This window comes from Oncorhynchus masou, chromosome 18 (genome assembly GCF_036934945.1).
Source record: "Oncorhynchus masou masou isolate Uvic2021 chromosome 18, UVic_Omas_1.1, whole genome shotgun sequence".
NCBI lineage: Eukaryota > Metazoa > Chordata > Actinopteri > Salmoniformes > Salmonidae > Oncorhynchus > Oncorhynchus masou.
The window spans coordinates 46,033,346-46,041,486 of NC_088229.1; positions in this window are offsets into that span (position 1 = coordinate 46,033,346).

Consider the following 8,141-nt stretch of genomic DNA (forward strand, 5'->3'; position numbering starts at 1 on the left):
TGGAAAATGTTGGGGATATTTTAGTTCAGCTCTTGAAATATGGGACAAACACTTTACAAGTTGCATTTATATTGTTGTTCAGTGTATGTTTGAGTTATAGTTTTATATGAAGAAACAATGGTGAAACATATTCCCATCATATAAATGAACTGTCAAGTCATCGCCATGTTCCCATCATCACCCACCTGTTGGCCTCTTGCCCATCCCTTGAGGAGCCTCCTGCCCGCTTCAGTCAGAGGGGTAATGGGGGCCAGACGGGGACTGTGGCGGAAGTGGAGATACTGCGCAGTCTGGGCAGACACTGACTTCTGGGCTGTTCTCCTTCCATGGAGGTCCTGGAGCATGTTGTTGATCATGATGTCCCACAGCATGCCTATCTTGCCCAGTATCTCCTCAGTGCGTGTCTGGTAGACTGACTCCAAGCACTGCAGCAGGGTGGTCAACATCTTCCGGTCCTGGACTTCCCTATTCTTGTTCTGCTCATAGTCATTCTTCATATCATGCTCAATGTCGCCCATGATCAAGTGCATCTGCATCTTCACCTCCTTGCAGATAGTCTCTATGCCATCCTCCTCCTCCTCCTCACTCTCTTCATCCTCCTCACTCTCCTCTTCACTACCCTCCCTGTCTCCCTCCTCCACCTTCTCCTCTTTCTCCTTCTCTTCTGCTCCCTCTGTATCACCCTCTTCATCATCACTCTCCTCTTCCTTTTTACTTTCCTCCTCTCCCACTTTCTCCTCTTCCTCTGTCTCCCCCTCTTCCTCAACTTCTTCCCCCTGGCTCTCCTCTTCCCTCCCTATCATCCACTTTTCCATCCATCCTTTTATCTGCTCTTCTCTCTTTTTCTGTCTCTCTCTCTTCACTTGGGCCAGAGTGTAATGGTCCCTCTCTCTGCGCTGCCGTCTATCCTCTAGGCCCTCTCTAACCCGCTCCAGCTGCAGCTCCAGGTCACGTTGCAGGACAACTATCCCTTGGTGGGCCACCCTCAGGGTCTCTGCTCTGAACTGGGCCCAGTGTCTTTCCCTGATCTGGCGGTCCCTGCTCTGGTAGAAGCGCTTCTTCAGGTTATCTAAGCAGCAAGGGAGGGGCATATCATGGTCTTTGTCCTTATCTCGGTCCTTATCTACCTGGATCTTTGAAGGTCAAACATAGTGACAAGTAGAGAAAGGCAATTTTGATCAAATGTTGTTGGAAAACGATTATGCACGCACACACACACACACAGGCACAAATATCATGGGTATTTTACCTGTTCTCGGCCCTGTGCTGAAGCACATTCTACATCCTCAGTCTTTCGGGGAGCTGGATATTCCTTGTCAGGAGAGTCCTCCAAGTCCTCAATAATCTGTTTATCATATTTAGAGAGTGTGTAGGTCAGAGCTCCATTCTCCATATTCAGACACACAGTAACACAAATGTGTGGCACTGATCTCTTACCAGTGGTTCACAAACAGGGGGGGTGTTCACATAGGCATTCTCCAGGGCATCAACAGGGTGAGGTAGGTGGATGTCAGGGTTGTGTTCCTCTACCTGGGTCTGTGCAGACATTTTGGGTCAGATATACTGATGCAGCACAGACTGGGCAGTTCTGATCAAATTCAATTGATAAAAACACAGCCTTATTACCAGTTGTTGGCCCTCGGTTGAAGCCTTATCTGTATCTTCAGTGTCCTTTGGAGGAACTGGACTTTCCTTTACAGTAGACTCCTCCAAGTCCTCAATATCCTGAAGAATCTGTCAGAGTCAGCTGGTCAGAACTCATCTATTCACAGGCAGTCAAACAAAGACATGGGTAGCAGTGATCTCTTACCAGTGGTTCACAGACAGATGGGGTTTTCACAGCCTCTGCATTTTCTTCCTGCACCTCTTCACACACTTTCATGTGTGATGCCTGTCCACCCTCATCCTTTAGACTGGACGGAAGGACGATCCTGTCCCCAGAGGACCTTTGCTTCTTGTCACTGTGAGCTCTTCCTATGTCATTTGTCTAATGATGCAAAGCCATGTTTAATAAATGGTTATTCATTTGGTTATTAGTCAGTATGTTCCTTCGACATGTTGGCACTGTTGAACCTATCTAGTTGACTTTCCAGTCAATTGGAAGTAAGACTGGAGGAACACCTCACAAAGTCGGGATTCTTGCACACAACATTAACCTGTTTATAACAGGGATACAAAGTATATAGAGAGCAGGTGCTTTCACACAGCATGAGGTTCCTGAGTTAATTAAGCAATTAACATCCCATCATGCTTAGGGTCCTGTATAAAAATGCTGGGTGGGCTACCATGGCTATGCCACAAAAGGATGACAATGCCCCCATCCACAGGGCATGAGTAGTCACTGACTGGTGTATTGGACATTAAAATGATGTAAACCATACGTCATGGCTGTCACAGTCACCAGATCTCAACCCAATGGACATAAGGGATATTCTAGAGTAAGTCAGTGTTTTCTACCACCACCAACAAAACACCAAACTATGGAATTTCTTGTGGGAAAATGCTATTGCATCCTTCCAATAGTGGTCCAGACAGTGTTGTAGTACACATAGTGAGTGTCTCGAAGGTTTGAATCATGTGTGCCTGGTCTTGCCTCTGCCTCGGACAGTGAGGACTCATAATTTCTTTCCCGAGACCAGCAGAGTAAAAAAAAAAACTCTGAATTAACAGTCACCGCATATAACTGCTTCACCAGGCCAAATATATACACTCCTTTCTTGAAACATTAATATCTTAACTGTCACGCCCTGACCTTAGAGAGCCTTTTTATATCTCTATTTGGTTAGGTCAGGGTGTGATTTGGGTGGGCATTCTAGTTTGTATATTTCTTTGTTTGCTGGTTATGGTTCCCAATCAGAGGCAGCTGTCTATCGTTGTCTCTGATTGGGGATCATACATAGGCAGCCCTTTTTCCAACCTTCAGTTGTGGGATCTTGTCTTTGTTTGTTGCACGCCGAAGCTTTTTTTGTTTGTTGCACGCCGAATAAAGAAAATGTACGCCTAACACGCTGCACCTTGGTCCGGTCATTCTACCACTAACGACGGACGTAACATTAACTTATGGCTGCAGGGGCAGTATTGAGTAGCTTGGATGAAAGGTGCCCAGAGGTGCCCAGAGTAAACGACCTGCTCCTCAGTCCCAGTTGCAAATATATACATATTATTGGTAGTAGTATTGGATAGAAAATACTCTGAAGTTTCTAAAACTGTTTGAATGATGTCTGTGAGTATAACAGAACTCATATGGCAGGCATAAACCTGAGAAGAAATCCAAACAGGAAGTGGGAAATCTTTTCAACCCAGCCCCTATTGAATACACAGTGGGATGGATATTGGTTATGTTGCACTTCCTAAGGCTTCTACTAGATGTCAACCATCTTTAGAACTTGAATGAGGCTTCTACTGTGATGTGGGGCCGGATGAGAGTTATTTGAGTCAGTGGTCTGGCAGAAAGCCAGGTCCTGGTCACATGCATTTCACATGACAGCAACCTGCTTTCCATGGCTTTTTTTACAGACAATGGAATTCTCCGGTTGGAACGTAGTTGAAGATCTATGATATAAACATCCTAAAGATTGATTCTATACTTAGTTTGAACTGTTTCTACAACCTGTAATATAACTTTTAGAAGTTTTCAACCGACGTTTCGGCTGGACCTGCACGAGCGTTTGGATTTGTGTACTAAACACCCTAACAAAAGTAGCTACTTGGACATAATTAATGGTAATTATCGAACAAATCAAACATTTATTGTGGAACTAGGATTCCTGGTAGTGCATTCTGATGAAGATAATCAAAGGTAAGGGAATATTTATAATGGTATTTCTGGTTTCTATTGACTCCAACATGGCGGAATTATTTATTTTTATTTATTTTGCGCTGTTCTCAGATTATTACATGGTTTGCTTTTTCCGTAAAGTTTTTGGGCAATCTGACACAGCGGTTGCATTAAGAAGAGGTATATCTATATTTCCATGTCTAACAATTGTATTTTCATCAACATTTATGATGAGTATTTCTGTAAAATGAATTGGCAAGAGGCCAACAGGTGGGTGATGATGGGAACATGGCGATGACTTGACAGTTCAGTTATATGATGGGAATATGTTTCACCATTGTTTCTTCATATAAAACTATAACTCAAACATACACTGAACAAAAATATAAATAATAATCATTTGTGGTGCTTTCACTGTAAAGCCTATTCAAAATTGAACACTGTGGTGGGATTAACAACAAGATTACCTTTAAAACGGTATAAAATACATTTTAATTATGAGATTTCTGTTGTTTTGAATTTGGCGCCCTGCACTTTTACTGGCTGTTGCCATATCGATCCCGTTAACGGGATTGCAGCCCTACGTTTTAGACATTTGCGCAGTGGCAAACATATAGGCCTTCAGTGTGTGACAGGTTGGTGATTCTGAAAGGACAGCAACCATAATACCAGCACACTCATGTAGGAGAGTGCACTTTTTATAAAACACAAAGGGCCAGTGGTGTAGTGGAGGCTATTCGCAGGTATAAACCGTATACACTTTTGTTCAGTGGGCATTGCGTATACTGACTTCTTAATCCCTACTGATGCCTATCAAAAGAGTGTATTTTTTCAATTTAATTTAAAAAAAAAATTTGGTTATAATCTGACATCTATTCGAAAACGTAAAAAACATTTTTTTTACAAAAGACATTTTGTCAAAGATTTCTCACACAGGATGCCTTTCCAAAAAACATAGGATTTTTCAAACAGGAAGCCTTTCCTTTACTGGGCGGGCCATGTGGGAACTTTTTAGAAAAGTTAGAGTTTACCTAGCCTCAAACTCATGTCCTGTGTGTACCTAACTGACCGTCTCTGCCCACTCATCGCCATTTACCCGTTGTTGTCTTAGCTCTGCCGATCAACTCCTGTGATTGCTTTATGCCTCTCTCTAATGTCAATATGCCTTGTCTACTGCTGTTTCGGGAAGTTCTTATTGTTTTATTTCACTGTAGAGCCCCCAGTCCCGCTCAACATGCCTTAGATAGCTCTTCTGTCTCACCCCCCACACTTGCGAAGACCTGACCTGGCTTAACTGGTGCCTCCAGAGATGGAACCTCTCTCATCGTCACTCAATCCCTAGGTTTCCCTCCACTATACTCACATCCCTTGTCTGTACATTATGCCCTAAATCTATTTGAGAATTTCAATAATCATTTTTCTATGGCTGGCCATGCTTTCCACCTGGCTACCCAACATAGCATCCTTCACTCATGCTGCCAAACACAACCTCGTAAAACTGACTATCCTACCGATCCTTGACTTTGGCGATTTCATTTACAAAATAGCCTCCAACACTCTACTCAGCAAATGGGATGTAGTCTATCACAATGCCATCCGTTTGTCACCAAAGCGCTATATACTACCCACCACTGCGACATGTATGCTCTTGTTGGCTGGCCCTCACTACATATTCATTGCCAAACCCACTGGCTCCAGGTCATCTATAAGTCTCTACTAAGTAAAGCCCCACCTTATCTCAGCTCACTGGTCACCATAGCAACACCTACCTGTAGCACACGCTCCATCAGGTATTTTTTACTGGTCATCCCCAAAGCCAACACCCCCTTTGACCGCCTTTCCTTCCAGTTCTCTGCTGCCAATGACTGGAATGAATTGCAAAAATCACTGAAGCTGGAGACATATCTCCCTCACTAACTTTAAGCACCAACTGTCAGAGCAGCTTACCGATTACTGCACCTGTACACAGCCCATCTGTAAATAGCCCACCCAACTACCTCATCCCAATATTGTTATTTTTTTTGCTCTTTTGCACCCCAGTATCACTACTTGCATATCATCATCTGCACATCTATCGCTCCAGTGTTAATGCTAAATTATTTTGCCACTATGGCCTATTTATTGCCTTACTTTCCTAATCTTACTACATTTGCACACACTGTATATAGATTTTTATTTTGTGTTATTGACTGTATGTTTGTTCATGTGTTGTTGTTTGTGTCACATTGCTTTGCTTTATCTTGGCCAGGTCACAGTCGTAAATGAGAAATGAGAATACATGTCTCGGTAGTACAAAAAATATTGTTATCAGGTTGTAAATCACAGCTGGCCTGGTACATTGTTTGTTGCCTCCATTCAGAATGCACTGTTTCAGTTTCAATGACTCAATATTCTGGACAAAAACGGATGAATGTAACTAAGGCTGGGAATGTCAATACAATCAAACTAGCAAGGGCAATGATCACAAGTCAATCAAACGTGGCTAATTGGCTAGCGAATATATTTAAGCAATCTAAAAACACGTAGCCTAACGTTAACTAGCTAGCTGCTAGGAGGATTTCATAGCATGCCATTGGAGGAGCGGGTGAGGGACTGACTTTTCCCCCTCATATTGTTTTTTGGTGGCTATACACAGCTAGAGATGCAGGTGTCATTTGGTTAGCTAGCATGAACTTGAACGACTGTTATCCAGTTGACATATCTCTTGCGATCGCAAATTCCTACTCTGATTTCTCTGAAGTGTGCCAGAGCACAGAACAACTGATGAATTTACAAACACTCAGTAAACGTAGACACATGTTTTATAGTTAGTAAAGAATGCTCTAGATAACATGTAAACAGCCTAACCAGCTCTGCTATGGTGAATGAAATGGTCCGAGTGAGATGTCATTTGTGTCTGGAACTAGCTAGCAAGCAAGTTACCTTGGGTGCATGGTTGGGTCAATTATGCATTGACAGGCAAGCTGCAGAAGGACGAGGAGGCTACAGTTCCCCATGAATGCAATTATGATGGCCAACTAACTGAAAAAGTTTGAGAGTGTTTATCTACTATTCCTTCGTTAGATTTTAGCTCATCTTGCTCTGGCTAGCATTAGTTGTTGATCTTGTTGTTGTGCATAGCTGGGGGAAATCCTACCTTTTCATGGTTTAGTCAATAGGACTGTAAAGTTCCCAAATGTAAGAGGACTCCCGAGGTGTTTACGTATTTGCAGAAATCTATTCAGGGATATTTTGTGGCTTTTGGTGAATGTGTTTTAAACACACAGTGCAGTTCAAAGTTAAAGATGGCAAGCCCATGTGGCAAATAGCTTTTTGTATACTGGTGCTCTGGTTGTCTATAGTGCACTGGTCTGTGTAGACTCAGGTCCTGGACATTGACAGATTTCTTTATTCAGTTTTATTTATTGCAGTGTCTATTAATTGTCCAAACACACGGCTGCTTTCCCACTCTATATTACTATAGGATTTTCACAAATGCGTTAGTATACGTAATTCCCAAACCTTCTAAGAATTTATGAAAAGGTGAAAATGGCCATATCTAAGAAGTGGTTGCTTGTCAGATTTTTTTATTTTTAAGTGTCATTCTTCCAGGGGGTGTATATGGAAACTTTTTAATAAGATTTAATGTGCCTAAATACTTTCAGTTCCACTAAATGCAACAACCGGGAGACCCATTGGGCGGCGCACAATTGGCCCAGCGTCTCCTGGCTTGGGGGGTTTGACTGGCAGGGATGTCCTTGTCTCATCACACTCTAGCAACTCCTGTGGGAGGCCGGGCGCAGTGCACGCTGACACGGTCGCCAGGTGTAAAGTGTTTCCTCCGACACATTGGTGTGGCTGGCTTTCGGGTTAAGCAGGCATTGTGTCAAGAAGCAGTGCAGCTTGGTTAAGTTGTTTTGGAGGACGCATGGCTCTCGACCATGCGACAAGACTGTAACTACCAATTGGATACAACAAAATTGGGGAGAAAAGGGGTTGATGATCATTTGCTACTTAACTTTTTGTTGAAAGTTATTCTTGAAAAGGGAGAAGCTAACAAATGAGCAACAACATCATCTTTGATAACACCTGCTGCAGTCGCTGCAAACTAGCCAACAACAAAGCTAGCTAGCTAGACCTTAGGAAAACTACTGCACAGTGACCTGTTGGTCTTCAAGAAGGCAGAAGTTTCCATTCGTTTTTGTGAAAACGGTCCGACTGTCACGACTTCCGCCGAAGTTGGCTCCCCTGCCTGTTCGGGCGGTGCCTGGCGGTCGTAGTCACCGTCCTACTAGCCGCTACCGATCACTTTTTCGTTTGTCTGTTGGTTTTGTCTTATTAGTTTCACCTGTGTGTATTTTAGTTTCATTCGCTTTCCTATATG